The sequence below is a fragment of the Canis lupus genome, chromosome 25 (assembly GCF_003254725.2).
Source record: "Canis lupus dingo isolate Sandy chromosome 25, ASM325472v2, whole genome shotgun sequence".
Lineage (NCBI taxonomy): Eukaryota > Metazoa > Chordata > Mammalia > Carnivora > Canidae > Canis > Canis lupus.
The window spans coordinates 12912685-12930615 of NC_064267.1; the positions used below are offsets into that span (position 1 = coordinate 12912685).

At 42.1% G+C, this 17931-nt stretch overlaps 1 protein-coding gene across 6 annotated transcripts in view; it reads right to left on the bottom strand.

Moving 5' to 3' along the window:
• WASF3 (WASP family member 3) overlaps positions 1–17692 on the bottom strand; it is a 133238-nt gene extending 115546 nt beyond the window's left edge. For 4 of the 6 annotated variants that reach the window (XM_049100987.1, XM_025462649.3, XM_049100986.1 and 1 more), the window contains exon 1: positions 17565–17692. The gene's annotated coding sequence lies outside the window, so the exon portion shown is untranslated. Of the gene's footprint in view, positions 1–11077; positions 11097–16688; positions 16708–17564 lie in introns of those variants that run through there. The other 2 variants (XM_035719344.2, XM_035719341.2) reach the window with 2 other exon arrangements.
• Between the last annotated feature and the right edge of the window lie 239 nt (positions 17693–17931).

Here is a 17931-nt window from a genome sequence, read left to right on the forward strand (position 1 = left end):
CTGAACTTATTTAGAATAGAAATTTTAAAAATCCTATTACAAAAGACTGAATTAAAAGGTACCCAAAGGAGAATAAATTCAAATGAAAATTTATGAAAGGCACTGAAAAAAAAGTGAAAAAAACACCAACCAAAAGAAAAAGATAAAGAAATGAGTATGCAGAAAGAAAGTGAATGAAACAGAAAATAGGCAAAGAAAGTCAAACATCATGTAACACATATTCCAAGGTATGTATATGCAAGACTCTGGGGGAAAAAGTTTAAAATACTGAAAGAGAATATTTAAGACAATAATCCAAGAAAATTCTCTGGAAATAAAAAAAGACTTGAAACTAGACACTAGAAGAGCCAACTGACCAAGAACAAGTAACTCTAAAATGTACACTAATAAACCATAAGACTTTAAGATACTGAAAAGATAACTTACAATAGCAGAAAATCAGACGTACACAAAAGTAGCACATCATTTTTTTTTTTAAGATTTTATTTATTCAGGGGAATCCTTGGGTGGCGCAGCGGTTTGGCACCTGCCTTTGGCCCAGGGCGCGATCCTGGAGACCCGGGATCGAATCCCACATCGGGCTCCCGGTGCATGGAGCCTGCTTCTCCCTCTACCTGTGTCTCTGCCCCTCTCTCTCTCTCTCTCTCTCTCTCTCTGACTATCATAAGTAAATAGATTAAAAAATTAAAAAAAAAATTGTTCTGGGAACTTACAGAGGCATAGGATATGTATCCCAGCCCTGGACTGGGCTCTGAAGACAGGAAAAAAAAAAAAAAGATTTTATTTATTCATAGAGACACACACAGAGAGAGAGAGAGAGAGAGGCAGAGACACAGGCAGAGGAAGAAGCGGGCTCCATGCAGGGAGCCCGACGTGGGACTCGATCCCGGGTCTCCAGGATCATGCCCCGGGCTGCAGGTGGCGCTAAACTGCTGCGCCACTGGGACTGCCCAGTAGCACATCATTTTTAAGAAACTTAAGGGGAAAAGGCAAAAACAAGGTTTTTATATCCAGCCAAGCTGTCCTTTAACTATCAAGGCCATGAAAAATATTTGAACAAGCAAGAACTTACAAAATACTTACGCATACACCCGTCCTCATCACCCTTCTCAACTCAGGCCCATCATCTAAATCACAGAATGATCAGAGACTGTTTTCTCAGTTCTCCCAAAGATACCCAACTAATACACTTCTAGATGCACTGGAAAGAAATTAATCCCTTACACTCAATGGATGCATTATAGCTTGAACTCCATCTATACAAGGGATAGAGCCGGCAATTGGTTACAGGGGCTCAAGGCAAAGGCAGTGACACACAGGTCACACATTAGAATCCTGAAGGCACAACACCTTGACTTTGTGGGCTCTAGCCTTATGGTTTCCAACACCAGGGGCTGGCAGACCAAGAGCCTCGGGTGCAGAACATGCACTCTGCTCTTCAACCTCTGCACCCAGGGTAACCTCAAGCTTCACTAGAATACATCTACATTGCGGTTTCCACTCCTCATGGGGGAAGATGGCCATGACTGTTCCAGCAAGAACCAGCTAGGGCCCAAACCCGGCCCTCCCAACTAACAGGAGGAGTCCCTCAGATGACTGGAAACATCCCCAGTCGGAGATGCCCTCACAATGACCCATAAGCTACCCAAACATGAAAACACACCACTAACCCGGATGCACCTGCCACTTCTGGGCCTGCCTTGCTCTGCCACCTTGAGAGTACACTGTCCGTAATAAACTGCTTTATGCTTGCTACTTTCCTTCTGGCTGTCTTTATTCAGGTGTGAGTGCAGATCCTCATGTAAATCTTCCACAGGGAATCTAAGAACTGAGACCTCCATTCACACAATGCAGACTCTCCCACGGGTAACAGAATGACTGAAGAAACTTAGGCAAAAGGGCTGATGAAGAAGTGAACAGTTTTTGTACTCAACTGTAGAACTAAAACTAAAGACAAGACTGGGGTCATGGAGAGAAGAATGTATATAAACCTACGTTATGCCAAAGTAGAAAATTGCAACTAAAATAATGGGAAGATAAAAGAGAAAGAAAAAAACAATAAAATCACTATTATATAACAGGCAAGAATCAAAAGATGTCATTTAAAGATGATGTACAAGATAGTAAAAGGACGGGTTAAAAAGCAGGAAGGGGATTAAAGGTACTATAAATTAAAAAAAAAAAGGTACTATAAATTCATGTAATTGAGAAGTAATCACTAGGACAAAAATGTAATCCTTCCCAGATATGAAAAGAAGTTTTCTACTAACTCAGGGAAAACACACCTAATAATGAGTGAACACAGTAAATATGATACAGACAATAATTATATCATAGGTAATAAGAAAACTGAAAACAAATATATCAGTTATAACAATTACTGTGAACAAGCTTAACTTGCCTCTTAAAAAATCTTCAAACTTGCTTAGAGAGGAAAGGCCAACTCTACCCTGTACACATGAGAAGACATATTTAAAATGCAATGATTCAAAAGGCTAAATATGAAGGGATACACAAAAACTTACCAGGCAAATGGAAGCATTTAGGTTGCAATCATATCAGAAAAAAATAAAATTTAAGATGTAAAGTATTCAAATGGATAAATGCTAAAAGCTATTATTTCACAATGAAAATAAATGTTACTAATATTTGTAAACCAAATAACTGAAACTGTAACTGATTCAAGAAGAAATAGAAATTCTCTATAAACAAGAAATACACACTACTCCGTACACAAAACAGGTCAAGAAGAAAAAAATCAGTAAGGACTAAAAGTAAATGATCTTGGGGCACTTAGATGGCTCAGTCAATTAAGCCTTCACTCAGGTCATGATCCCAGAGTCCTGGAATGGAGCCCCACAGCAGGCTCCCTGCTCAGCAGGGAGTCTGCTTCTTCCCCTCCCCCTGCCCCTCCCCTCTGCTTGTTCTCTAGTTCTCTCTTACTCTCTCGCTCTCAAATAAATACAATCTTAAAAAAAAGTAAATGATCTAAGCAATATAATCAATAAAGTAGGTTTTTTGGACATATATGAAAACCATACTCTAATGGACAATACACCTTCTTGAACAAACACAAAACAATTACCTATATTAAGGCACAAATAAATCATTAATGTAATCCTAAAACAGAAACATTACAAACAATAACCAGCTATTAGAATGCAAAGAAAACTAAAAATAACACTGGAAACAATGTAAAACAGTACCAGAAGAAGAGCTGAATAAATGCATTATGGTACAGTCACACATGGAATACAGCAAAAAGAATAAATGACCCATGAGTACTTACAACAACATAGATGAATTTTTAAAAATTGTTAACAAAAGATCTAAATACAAAACCATATATAATGACCTAAATTTAAAACCAGGTAAAACTTATCAATTTATAAGTCAACATAGGTGCTACCCTTTAAGAGTAGGGTGGTCATGACCTGAAGGGGACACTGAATGTTCTAGGTGCTACTTTCATGGGTGAATGAATATATCTTGTAAAAATTCACCAAGCTCCTAGTGATATGTTAATTTTTCTGTATCAACACCAATAAAATTAACAATTATTTTAAAAATCAGGAAACTGCTAGAAACTAAATTTTTAAAAAGTCTTCCTGTCTAAAAATTTAAACTCTTGGAAGAAAGAGAATAAACAAATCACAGAATTCCTGAAAAATAATGATAATGAAAATATCACATATCAGAGTCCATGGAAAAATTTAAAGTACTAATCAGAAAAAAAGTCCAGAGCCCTAAACACTTACATCATTTTCTTTTTAAGAAAGTGAATGAATGATATTCCAAAAAAGCTAAAAGGAGAACAAGATAAACCAAAAGGAACCCAAAGATGGCGTCCAGCTGGCTCAGACTCTTAATTTTGAGATGGTGAGTCTGAGTCCCATGCTGAGTGTAGAGTTTACTTTAAAAATAACTAAATAGGGCAGCCTGGGTGGCTCAGCGGTTTAGCGCCGCCTTCAGCCCAGGGCCTGATCCTGGAGACCTGAGATCGAGTCCCACATCAGGCTTCCTGCATGGAGCCTTCTCCTCCCTCTGCCTGTATCTCTGCCCCTCTCTCTCGCTTTCTCTCTCTCTCTCTGCATGTCTTTTATGAATAAATAAATAAAATCTAAAAAATAATAATAATAATAAATAAATAAATAAATTTTGTTTAAAAAGATGGTAACTATAAAAAGCAAAAATTAATGTGGTAGAGAACAAATTAATAAAAATCCTGGTTCTCAAAAAAACTAAGTTCATTTATATGAGGTTCCTAGAATAGTCGAATTCACAAAGCAGAAAGGTGGCTGCCAGGAGCTCGGGGAAGGGAAAAATGGGGAGTATTCAGTAGGTACAGAATTTTCATATGGAAAGATGAAATTATCGTGGAGCTGGATGGTCCTGATGGCTGCACAACAGTGTGAATGTACTTGTACTTAATAACACAGACCTGTATATTTGAAAATGGTTAAAATGATCTATTTTATGTTATATATTTAAATAAATTTATGTTATATATTTAAAGCATACACTAATTTCATCAAAAAGGGGGAAAAGGAACAAATACACAAATATAAAAAAGATAAAATATAAAAATAGAGACTCCTCTGCACACTTCCATGCAAACACATTTAAAAACCTAGATAAAAGTAAGTAGGAAATACAGTGTATTAAGAGGGGCCCCAATACACAGAATGCTTAAACCAACCAATTTCCCTAAAAGAATCAGAAAAAGTTGTCAAAGAACTATCTTACCAAAAAACAATCAAACCCAGATATCACAGAGGAACCTACCAAACCTTTAGAAAGCAGGTAGTCCCAATATTAAACTGATTTAAAATGTGGAAAATAAAGAGTAACTTCCAAATTCTTTATGAATCAACCGTAACAATACCTAAACCTGATAAAGATAGCAAAAAAAAAACAAAAAAAAACAAAAACAAAAACAAAAATGACAAAGAGCACTTATGAACACTGATGCTGTGTTATTACAGAAAAAACCCCAACACCAGACTAAGAGTTTATCAAATGCAAGAATGGTTCAGTATTAGGAAATCTAGTCATACAACTCACCATACTAATAAATCTAAGGAGAAAAAAATACAAATTACCTCCAAAAGGGCGGAAAAAGTCAATGACAAAATTCAACATCCATTCCTAATTTTGAAAAAAACAACTCTTGAATAAGTCGGAATGGATTTACACTCCTTAACATGACTTCACTAAGAAAGAGAGAGAGAGAGAACATAAGTATGCATACAGGACAGAGCAGGAGCACCAACATCTTACTGGGTCAAAACCAGAGGCACACTGACTACAGCCAAGAACCAAGCAAACCATGCCCACTACCTCTTCTACGATTTAACACTGTTCTGGAGGCATTCACCAGTGCAGTCAGGCAAGAGGAAACAAGGACACAAACAATGGAGAAGGAGAAATAAAACTCTAAACCGATGACACAAGAGTAAACATGGAAAACCAAAGATATTGATGAAAACAACTCAAGAAAGAGAATTCTGCATATATAAAATTAACAAACGAAAAACCAACAGCCTTCATATACACAAATAATAACTGTTTAGAATGCATAATGGAAGAGAAAATCCCACTTACCAACAGCAACAGAAAAGAGCACAAACTTAAACAAGAAATGTTCAAAACTTATATGAAGAAATCTATATAGATTCACACATTCCTGAAAGGCACACAAAGTGAGACTTGGTTAAGACATCACAACTTTATCAGGTTGTCAGTTCTCCCTAAATTAATTTATAAATATAATGTAATTCCAATAAAAATTACTCAGAAGTTTCTTTACGGAGCTAGACAAGTTGACACTAGATAACACAGAACAGAAGGAGCTATAAGGGAAACTAGCCCTACCAAATATTAGAACAAAGCTCCATGATTAAAACGGTGGTACCAGCACCTGAAAAGACAGACAGACCAATGAAATGTAACAGAAACCCCCAAAACAGACCCAATTTACATATAGAAATCTAATATATAACAATGGTGGCATCTCAAATGACTTGAGCAAAGATGGGTTTCATAAATGTTGGGACAACTGAACAGCCATTTGGAAGAAAATAAAATTAGATCCATTCCTAATATCACATACCAGGATAAACTCCCAAGTATAGCAGAAATCTAAATGTAAAAAAATGAAAGCTACCCAAGTTCTTAAAGAAATCATTGGTGTAGGGAAAGGTTTTCTGACCTTGACTTAAAATCCATACCAAAAAGTAGTATGTGAATTTTCAACTGCCCAGAGGTTGGCACCACTAACCCCCATGTTAAAGGTCAAACTCAGAGATACTTCCGCTGGGTTTAGTTTGCCATTCTTTTCCTAACTTCTAGAGATGGATACAGATGCTCACTGAATTTTTTTCAGTCTTTCTTCCTTCCTAACATGCACTTACAGCTATAAACTTTCCTCTTAAGTATAACTTTAGCTGCACCCCACAAATTTTGATATGTAGTATTTTTATATTAATTCTGATCAAAATATTTTGTATTTTTAAATTCCCATTGTAATTAATATATCTTCTATGATTTATGGATTATTTAGAAACAATTTTACTTTTTGCTACTGAGTTTAGTTTAATTTAGAGAATACTGTTCTGTTTGGCTTCAATTCTCTGAAATATCCTGAGACTTGGTTTTGTCCCACAACCTGACAGCCTGGGTGAATGTCCATGCACATAGGCAAATAATGTGTATTCTGCAGTTGTTAGGGACAGTATCTTGACATGCAAGGCAAATTTATTAATTGTGCTGTTCAAATCCTCTATATCCTTACTGAAGTTTGTTCACTCTAAGAGTAGTATAGCAGTATAAAAAAATAACAACTCCTTCTATGACAGTGAATGTATATATTTCATCTCACTGTTTCTTTTAAAGCCTGTATTACAATCACTAAAATTCCTTTTGGATGATCTAAACACTCTACGAAAGAGAACAAAAAGGTGAATAACCTTCTCGACGCCAGTAAAAAATGGCAGCAATTTTTTTCAGCTAATTATTATCCAAAATGAGTTCATGGCACCTCTCTCCAAAATAAAAATCATCATTATAGACATCCTCCAAGGTTTCACTGGGTCAGATCCAATAACTCCAGACAGCAGATCAATTTGTTTAATTACTCAAAGATATATTTTGCAACTAATTCATGCTGCTGGGCTCATGGGAAAAGTTAGCAATGCTCCACAATACATTCCATAGATAATTACTGAGACTTTTAATTTTTCCAGACCAAAATTACCTTGGTCCTGCTCTCTGCCAAAGATGGCAAAGATCATTCTCCCCCTTCAGCACCCACTGCACCGTATCCCATTGAGGCTTGACACAATCTTAGAATCATTCTCCCACATTCTCTCCCATTGATTAGACTGATTCTAGTCAATCTTAGAATCGTGCTCCAGAGAGCATCCATTACAATCTGAAACCCACTGCCCCCTCTGCTCTATGATAAAATCTCTGGTGATCTGTTCGTGCAGTCCTTTCAAGAACCTCAGGGCTCAGGTACAGAATGGGCACCTATTCCAATCAGTTTTCATCAGTGTCCTCCCATTTTCTCAGGTCAGGACATCATCTCCCACTTGGATCAAGCACCCCTCTTATGCAATCTCAGGGTGCCTTTTTGCTTTCCAATTCTCTAAGTGTATATCACAGTAATCTTTTTACATGTTTTTCTCAGCTGTTACACTTTCAGCCCCTCAAGGAAAGGAACCATTTGATTTATTTTGATATCCTCAGCATCTAAGCAAAGCCTAGCAGCAGACAGATCCACTCTCTCTTGACCCTTGTCTCCTACAATCTATTCTCTACACAGCACTCCTAGTGACCCTTTTAAAATCTAAATCAATTGGTATCATTTTCCTGCTCAAAAACTTGCAATGGCTTTTCAACTCACTCAGAATAAAATTCAAATGCCATCACAGTCTCCTGGACCCTATATGACCTGGCCCTTTATGACCTCTGTAACTACACACCCCTCACTACTCACACTACCCTCCTACCACTTCAATAGCCTTTGCACTCACTGTTCCTCTGCCCCCAAGGCTCTCTGCCAAAATATCTGCCTGACTGGTACACTCCTTCACCTACATCACACCTCTGTCAACTGTCACCCGAGGGATACCTCCCCTGACCACACTATGACAAATGGCAGTCCCTGACACACTCTCCCCTTGCTTCTTTACTTTCTACACAGTCATTATAACTACATATGTTTCTGTTGTTTATTTATCATCTTTTTCCCACACTACAATGTGATATCTGTAAGAAAGGGCAGAAACTCACTCTCCAGAACAGGGGTTGGGATTTTTTGCTCTGAAGAGCCAGATAGTGAATATTTTGTACTTTGGTATTTAGACAGTCCCTGTTGCAACTACTCAGCTCTGTCTTACAGCACAAAAGCAGCCAAAGACAATATATAAATTAGTGGGCAAGCCTGTGCTCCAATAAAATTTTCTTTACAAAATCAGGCAAAAGGCCAGATTTGGCCCAAAGGCTATTGTTTACCTTTGGAAGGTAAAGAGAAGCTTGTTCTAGAAGCTTGTTCTAGAAGCTTTGCATGCAGTACATTGACTTTGAATTAATCAATCATTCTCTGTTCTTGGAGAAACTACCTTTAATTGACAACATAAAATACCAACATTCCAACCTCATCAGAAAAGACAACTCCGAACCAGCTTCTGTACGCCTTTTACCAAAAAATCCACTTGCGGCTAATTATTCCTGAATGGCTGTTTCCACAGATATGCAATGTGTTCACTCTTACCACTAGAAAGCACATAAACCATATTAGTTTGACTCTCTGCAGAAATGTTTTTATTAAGTTGTGTTTTAACTTCATTTAAGACTAGAAAATAATCAGCTTCATAAAAACCAGGTTCTAGAGGCACCTGGGTGGCTTAGTTGGTTAAGTATCCAACTCTTGATCTCAACTCAGGTCTGGATCTCAGGGTCATGATTTTAAGCCCTGTGATGGACTCTGCATTGGCCGTAGAGCCTACTTAAAAAACAAAAACTACATTCTAAGTGCTGCATATACTCACTAGCCAATACAAAACTCCAAGTGTAAGTTCTGGGAACATACTAAGGAAAGGAAACTGGTCTGTTTTCTATGGATGATGACTACAGTGTAGAGATGAAGATGTTGTTTCCCCTTCTTTTTGGCCCTCAGGATGGGCCAAAAGGATGCTCGGCCAAGTACCTTGCCTGCAGACTGGTTATGTCCCCAATACCTATATCCTCTCTTCTCCAGGTTTCAGAGCCAGCCTACGTTTTCTAGCCTTCAACACATGAAATAAGGCTGCGTCTGAGTATAGCCGATGGGATGAGAAGTGGTGTGTGCTGGCCCAGAAAGCCTCCCACAGGACTTGGCTTTTTCCCTACCCATCCACTGAACTGAGCAGGAGAAGTTCCCACTTTCTCCTGAAGGCTGAGTCACAAGTATGGCCCTGTGGAATGTCACCCCATGAGGACCCCAAAACTAAGCTTCACTTGGGTGAGCAACAGATGTTTTTTGTGCTGAGTCACTGAAACCCTGTATGAGTAAAGCAATTTAGCTCTCTACAGCTAAAACCCTGAATTGGGAGGCTGGAATCCTGTCCAAAGAACAGGTTTTATTGTTTTCATTCGTGATCTTCATAGAGGTTTAATTCTCATTTATATTCAGTTTCATTCTTTTGAGTATTTCCTATAAGCTAATTCAAATCTTTATGTAATAGGGTACAAGGGACAAGCCTCCACTGTTTGTGTTCAGTAAAACCATAGTATCTCAAACAACAAAAATCTCAATAAATATATTTGGATAAACATATATTTGGACAAATATAAACATTCAAACAAAACTCTATTTGTAGCTTTCACTTATACACAGTTAATCTAAGTTGTATTGGGGTACCAAAAGAAAGAATACTGGGTAAATTCTAAACTGCAGGGCAATATATTTTGTCTCAAACAGAATTTGACAATCAGAAACCAAATAGCCTAAGAAATGAAACCACATTTCTAAACTCCTCTCTAGCACGAATAAGTAACCATAAACAAAGCTTTAAAAGAAAAAAAAATTGTTCTAACAATTAGAACAATTGTTCCTATAATACCTAATCCCTATATAGTTCTATCATATGATGCCATGAGGCTTTGTTGTTTCCGCACTTTTTTTCCTGAGAAGTAGTATGGAAAAAACTGGACATGTCGGAAATGGAAGAACTTTTTAATTGGTCTATGTAATACAAAAGACAGTGTACAAGCTCTGAAAATTTTATGTATAACTCAGGTATGAACTTCACTATCATCGTTAAGCCTTGTAATCATTCAATATTGTAATGCCAGCTTTTAAAAAGGAGTCATATTTTGGGGCACCTGGGTGGCTCAGTAGGTTAAGTGTCCTACTTTTGGTCTTACCTCAGGTCTTGATCTCAGGGTTGTGAGTTCAAGCCCCTGTGTTGGGCTCCATGCTGGGCCTGGAGCCTACTTAAAAAAAAAAAAAAAAAAAAAAAAAAAGAGGAAGAAGAAAGAAAGAAAGAAAGAAAGAAAGAAAGAAAGAAAGAAAGAAAGAAGAAAGAAGAAAGGAAAGGAAAGGAAAGGAAAGGAAAGGAAAGGAAAGGAAAGGAAAGGAAAGGAAAGGAAAGGAAAGGAAAGGAAAGGAAAGGAAAGGAAAGGAAAAAGGAAAGGAAAGGAAAGGAAAAAGGAAAGGAAAGGAAAAAGGAAAGGAGTAATTAATGTTTTAATAATCTTCCTCCCTGGGATTTCTGAATGGACAATTCACCATTTGGTAAAGCCTTTGGAAACAATGTTGTTTGCAGCGTGTAATTAAAATCTGGAGACAGGTGATTGAGGAATTTAGGGGTTTCTGTGCATTTCTGGTGTTTAAATAAAAAACCAGGATAATTAACTCTAAAAGATGTACAAAATAGGAGATAAATACTATGGAAAGCCAAGAACCAAAATAACATTTTAAATTCTATAGGTTCGGTTATAATCAAAATGTGTTTTTCTGATTCTACTGAAAATGGGCAGGTATCCTATATTGAAAAACTTCAATCTTTCCCCCCAAAATTAATTATCTTACTTTTGATGGAAGGCATCTGTGTTTGCTCCTCCTGGTTGTAAGCTGTGAAGAGCCTCTCTCAGAATGATACGAATATAACTTCTCCCTCTCTTTCTTGCCACTCTTCTGGTTAATGTCATCGCTCTACTGGACTAGATACTTCACTTCCTAAATGCTTAGACACTGTTCCTTTCATGTAGCACAGGGAGCAATTTAAATCCATGAACCTCTCCTTCTTAAGTGTTACTTCTGAACAGCATAGAGTATGGCCCTGCAAAGAGTTACAAAGTCAATTCAGAGCTAAATTGTGGCTAGGTATTAACTCTACTATAGGACTACATAACCAAATGGTTCTGGAGGGCGGCGGGGGGGGGGGGGGGGGGGGGGGGGGGGGGGGCATGTACATAGTTTGAGGGGCTGAGAACAGAACTGTGACATTAGTAGGGCAAAATGGCTCAGCCCAGGTTTTTAAAATTACACAGTAGTTATAGTGTTCTGCTTATCCTAGTCCTGAATCAAAACACAGGACACGTTCAGTCGATGAAAAAATACTTGTTGAGGTTCTACTATGTGCAAAGAATACACCATTTCTTCCATTCAGCTGATAAAATATGGCCACTTGGATTCTTAATTCAGTCAATCACATCCATACTTTTATACTGCAATATAATTTCACTGAACTGCTCGTGTGCACAAAATGGATAACAGCACTCAATGAGAGAAGCCAGATGAGCTAAAATGGAACCGGAGCAGCATGGTGATAAAATCTTCAGCATGCACTGGAGCACAACTTTAAAAATCCAATACGACTTTCAATGGCTAGTAAAAGGAAGACTCAGGGATCAAAGATTACAAAGGTGGTGGGGAAATGGTCAGTTGGAGCGAAGGAGGCACTGAGTGTTAGCACTGGTCACTGAGGTTATGATCCAAACAATCTGCACATGATCACAATGTTTCAGAGATTGTTCAACAAAGCTGGAACACATCTACTAAGTGCTGGCTGTGTACAAGGCACCGTGATGTCTGGTGCCTGCGCGCAAGGAGTCTGTAGTTAGCAGGACATTTTACCTCTGCTTTCCCTCTCTAGGTTTTGAGGACAGTAGCTTGGTCCTATCAACGCTGTCATCACTAGTAACTAGAATGATCCACAGGAGGCATTCATTCACACATGTGTGAACTGACTGAAAAGAACCATAAAGCAAAAACTAAAAGAAAAATATTAAAAGAAATAAAACTCAGAAAAAGTGCAAGAATATCCAATACAGCAGAAGAGTGAATCTTCAGATCAGTTTAAAGACCATTGCTCTAAGAGGTCAGAGGACATCTTAAGAAGAGGCCCAAGTCTCTGAGAAATGATCCCAGATGCTGAGCTCAGAGCTGAGGTCCAGAAGCTGCTAGCAGACCTGAAAGAAGAGAAATGACCCTGGGATATTCAGGATGTTTAAAAAAGGTAAATGAATAGAGTCAACAGAAGAAGAGGCACAGATCCAGCGGAGAAGAAACAGAATAGGGAGGCTCCAAAATTTAAGAATGAAATCTGAGGATGGAAAAATTATTCTAATCTAAGGATATCTGCTAAGATGGGAGAATAGGCTCTCGCGCAAGACAAACAAAACTGACCTTGAGGTAAGGAGCAGAACAGTGAGAGTAGAAAGCATCCAGTCAGAAAGGAAAGCAGGACAGCACAGTCACAGACAATACGACCTTCAGGGAATGCCAGGACCTGGAAAAAGGCACAGCCATGTCCAAAGCACCCCACCCTGAGAAGGACAAATAAGTCCTATGAGACACATGTCTCAAAGGGAAGGAAAAAAGCATTCTTAAAAAAAAAAATAAAAAGTTAATAAAAGAAAATAAAGTCACTGTTTGAAAAAAAAAATTTACCCTGTACCAGATGTCCCTCCCTCGTGAATGCCCTTCTCCCCTCCTCAAAACCAAGGTTTAGAAAGATGTGCGTGCCCTGACTAGCTTCCCCCGCCTGAGTGCCATTCACTCCTTAGTCCATGGAAGTAAGGCTCCCCTGAGACTCCTCTCGTTGAAAACCAGTAATTCTATCCTAGGGCTAAATCCAATGGAAACTTTGGAAGCACTATCTATCTGGATCCCTGGCTAGCTAGCACCCTCTCCTCTCCCTCTTGGCTTCTTAACATGCTCAAATACCTCTATTCAAAAAAAAATAAAGGTATCCTCCTTTTTACCCAGCCTCCTGGAGCCACCCTTCTTCCCCCCCACCAGGCTTCTCAGTTGTCCACACACAGTGGCACCATTTTCTGGCTTCCACTATCAAACCCTCTGGCCATTCTGCTCATGTCCCCATCACTGTGTCACCACTGCCGCCATCTAGGTTACTAAAAATTTTCTGGCTCTTAGCATCCCTCTTTACTGATGTCTCCTGGATCATGGCTTCTAAGACATCATTCATGCCTGTCCCCCCTCCCACCGGCCACACACACACACAACTGTCCTCCTCTGTCTCAATTCTTTCCTGAGTATCTGCTGAACACAAGAGCTCCTCAGATCATATTCTATACCACCACCACCACTCCTTTTCTCACTCTGTACATGCATCTTGAGTAACTTCATCCACTCCAACATTCTCCATTAACAAATACAGGCAAAGGCAGAGGTTCTAGAACTTTCTCTGTTCACTTAGCATCTCAGACCAAAAGAAATGCCTGAGTAATTGAATCATTGGACAAGTTCAAATAACTTACGTATTTTTTGCCCTAACAACTTATTACCCATTTTTCAAACACACTTCAATTGACAGAAAATGAGTATCTTTATGTCATTATTACATAAACCACAAGTATTTACTGAAGGTATGTATGTACCTGTTGAGCGCCTTACAGTTTCTCAAATCTTGGATGTGGACTGGATAGCACCTCGTTCACTTCCTGTTCCACATTGATTCTCACATGGAATGCAGCAACCACTAAACACTCAGCCTTCCAAACATACAGCAAAAGGATAGTACTGCAGCCGATGGTAGAAACTGTTGACTACTTTGAGCTAGTATGTCCCACAGGGTTGGACAGATGTCAAGTACCACTGCATTTCCTTCTACAATTCAATATCCTGCAGTCTCCCTGTGTGTTCCCTGCATCACATCAGCACAAGGTTGGGGAAGTGTAGTGCTAAAGACTCTCAGGTGTCTGTCTCCATCCAAACATCCCCCGACAACCAGATCCTTAATGTAATCAACTAAACACTGTGTCCCACTGCCACCTGAAACTTAACAAGGCCAAGCACATCCATCTTTTCTTCCTCCAAATGGCTGCTGCTCCATAAGAAAGGCATCATCCCCGCAACTGATCCGCGAGGACTCTGCACAGCCCTGAACTCCTCCCTCTCTTAACTCCCTCCCCCATTGCACATACAACCCCCACCCAACGACCAAGTCCGGGCAATTCCACGTCCCCCACGTGCCCTCCTTCCATGCTTGTGCCCTTCCATCCATTCTCTGATCATGCCCTTTTGCTTCATAATTCTGCAACTGTTTCCTTTGCCTACAGAGGAGTCCAAACTCCTTACAACAGGAATCACAAGACCCTACATGGCATGATCATGGGCCCTAGTCACTTCTGTCTCATTTCTTGCCGCTCCTGAGCCCTTCTGCACTTGGCCATGCCACCATCGGTTTTCAGTTACTCCAATGCACCACCCCTCTGACAACGTTTAGCAAGCCTCTCTTCAACCCATACTGACAAATTCCTCCTCTTGTACTTCTCTGGGAGGCTTTTCTCATCTCTCCAAATAGCCCCTAAGCTCCAGTTTGCAGTCATCCTATGAGCTCCTTCCTATAGCTGATCCCTTCTAGAGCACTTACCATACACTGCACTGTAACGGATGGTTAAGACTGTCCGAGAACCCAGCTGAACAGGTGCTCAAAGAGGCATCTGCCGCCTTGCTTATCTTTGCATCACCAGCACATATGATAAATTCTGAAGTATAGCGAATGACTGGACTAGGTCATTCATGTGATGTTTCCCATCCCTCTCTGCTTACTAACTCCATCACAGCACTTTTATCTCTTATTTCTGCATCCCAGTATCAAAATACTACAGGTACTTAGCAAGCATCCCCTAAATGGCTTCTGAAGAAAAAGGTTATCAAAAAAATTCTGGAAGGCCACACTCCACAGTAGTAGGTGTGGTTACTTCCAGAGAGAGAAACAGGACACCAGTAAGATGAAAAGACTCAGGTGAGACTTGTTACTCCATGGATCTCCACAGTGATACTCAATTTATTCTATAATACCCCTTATTTATGTATGACTGGTATATAGTACTCCTGTATGACCAGCATAAAACCAGCCCTGAAGAATGCAGGGACCGCAGGCAGCCTTGGGCTCCAGATGCCCAAGACCAGGTCCCAAGAACACTTGATCTTAAAGAATAAAACAGGCTTCTAAGAAAAACAGGACTGAGAAGGTGAGCATCTAAGTCTGTACAGCAATGTGAAGGCAGTCCCAAGAAAATATAAGGAATGACAAAAGCATGTAAGCGGAACACATAATTTGTAATTATTCCCCAAAGAAAGTTCTGGGAACTCTAAAAGAAGATAACTGGTACTAGCTCATAGCACAGACAATTCTTTTAATACTTATGTTTTAATGAAAACATTCCAATAACCAAAAGGTGGCTTGCCACATGCAGGTTACTATGGGAAGTGTAAAGTACATCTACAAAGACATGCTGAGAACAGCCAGGAGGCTACAGTGTTGGCATGACCCCTTGACAAAGTCCATTTCACCTTTATTTTCAGAATTATTAAAAAAAAAAAATAGTGGAGCATATCACTGACTGTTAGGTCATAAATTTTAAGGAAACAGGTAAAATACCATAAAGCAACTTCATGTCAGCAACTGGAAGTGCAAGAACAATTTTTATAAGTCGACAGTTCCAGAACAAGCTTCTTTTCACTGTTGGAAGACAACAGTGAATACAGGGTCAGACTGTAAACATATAAAGTCAATCAAACCTCTCAACCTAGTGAGCTTTTAAATACCCAAATGGACACAACTTCAGTGAATACAAATTAAGATCTTCAAAAATGAAGAAAAGTGAGCACTATGCAGATGCTATTAGAAAGGAGACCAGACACACAATAAGAACTGCCTATGGGAAAGGTCAAACCCGGCTTTCCTTTGTTTAACCTCTCAAGTAGATAAAAGAACTAGCTTTCAAGAATCACCGCATTGTTTCACTGCTAGAAAAGGAAAGTTGAGTAAAGCCTGTAGAAAAAAGAAGCAACCAAGGTTCCACAGAATTCGCCCTAGAGGCAACAGAAAAATAAGTCCATTATAACACTTTGAACTTAAGTTTTGCTAGAGACGGAGACATTTTAAGTTTTAGACAAACCTTAATTTTTAAAATAAAAAAATACTTCAAATAGCTCGTCCCTTCCCTCCTAAAAACGTGGATCCTTTGAATCCTAAAACTCCACGCCCCAGCATGCATTTGATTTGGGCACTCACAAAGCAAAAACGGACCGTTTAATTTTCGGTGTTTTAAAAACTCAAAAAAAAATTATTGCTGGTAGTCAGTGCGAATTCAAAACCGATCCCCAAATGAGAAAGAATTAGTAAGATCCCCAACAGCGGCTAAGAAAACGAGATGCTCCCATTCACCCTTAAGCCCACGGCTTAGCTTCTTAATTAGTAAGAACTCCGCTCTCCGCCACGGAACTACCCTCGCGGAGAGGCTGAGCCGACGAGAACCGCCACGGCCTGCAGGCACCACGGACGGCGCGGGGAGGTGGCCCCTCGCTGGGGCTCCGGCGCCGAGGAGCCGAGGAGCGGAGCCGAGCCGAGAGCCAGGCGCCCCCCGCCGCGCCCCGCCGCGCCGCCGCCCCCACCCGCCGCAGGGCACGTCTCCCGGGGACGACCCTCGCCGGCTGCCCGCCCCCTGCCCGCGCTCGGGAGCCGAGCCCCGCTGCGGAGGCCGGAGGCCCCCACGGCCCGCAGCCCCGCGGGGGGGGGGGGGGCACCCGGCGCAGAGGCGCGGGCAGGGCCCGACCGGGCGGGCGGCGGGCACGCGGGGACTGGGCCACATGCGGGCAGGGTGCGCCGAGCCGAGGGACGTGAAGGTCCCGGGCGCGGGGCGCGGGGCGCGGGGCGCGAGCGGAGGCCCGGGCGGGCGCCACCTGCGGCCCGGAGGGCGGGAGCCTGCCCCGCAGCCCGGGGAGCGCGCCGGGCAGCGCGGGCGGAGGGCCGGGGGCCGCGCGGCGAGAGCGGCCGCGGGGCCGGCGCGGGAGCCCGCGCGGAGGATGCGGCTGGGCGGCAGGGCAGGGCAGGGCAGGGCAGGGCGCGGGGCGGAGCCGCGGCCCGCAGTGGGCCCCGTCGCCCTCCCGAGAGCGCCCGGCGCGATGCAGCAACTTCACTTGGCCGCGGGGCTGCGGGGGCCCGGCCCGCGCCCGGCCCTCCCCCGGGGCGGCCGCTCGACCCGGAGCCCAGCGGCGAAGGGGCCAGGACCGGGGAGTCCGGCCGCCGGCAGCCCGCACTCACCGGCCCGCGATGCCGCCGCCGCCGCCGGGGCTGCGCTCCGAGCTCCATGGTCCCGCCGCGCCGCGGCCGCCCGGCGCCCCCGCCCCGCACCGCACCGCACGCAGCGGCGCCAGCGACGCCGCCTCCGGCCCGGCCACGGCCGCGGCCACGCCCCCTCCCGGCTGGGGGCCCGGCGGGAGCCGGGGGGCGGGGCTCGGCGCCGGCTCCGCCAACCGGAGCCCTGCCAGCCCGCCGCTTCACCAGGATTGGCGAGCGCCGCGGCCAATGGGGAGCCGGCAGGGGCGCGGAGCGTCGGCGCCGAGGGGCGGGGGATTGCGGAGGAGGTGGCTCTCACGGTCGGCCGGTCGCCGCCGATTCCGGTGGAGGC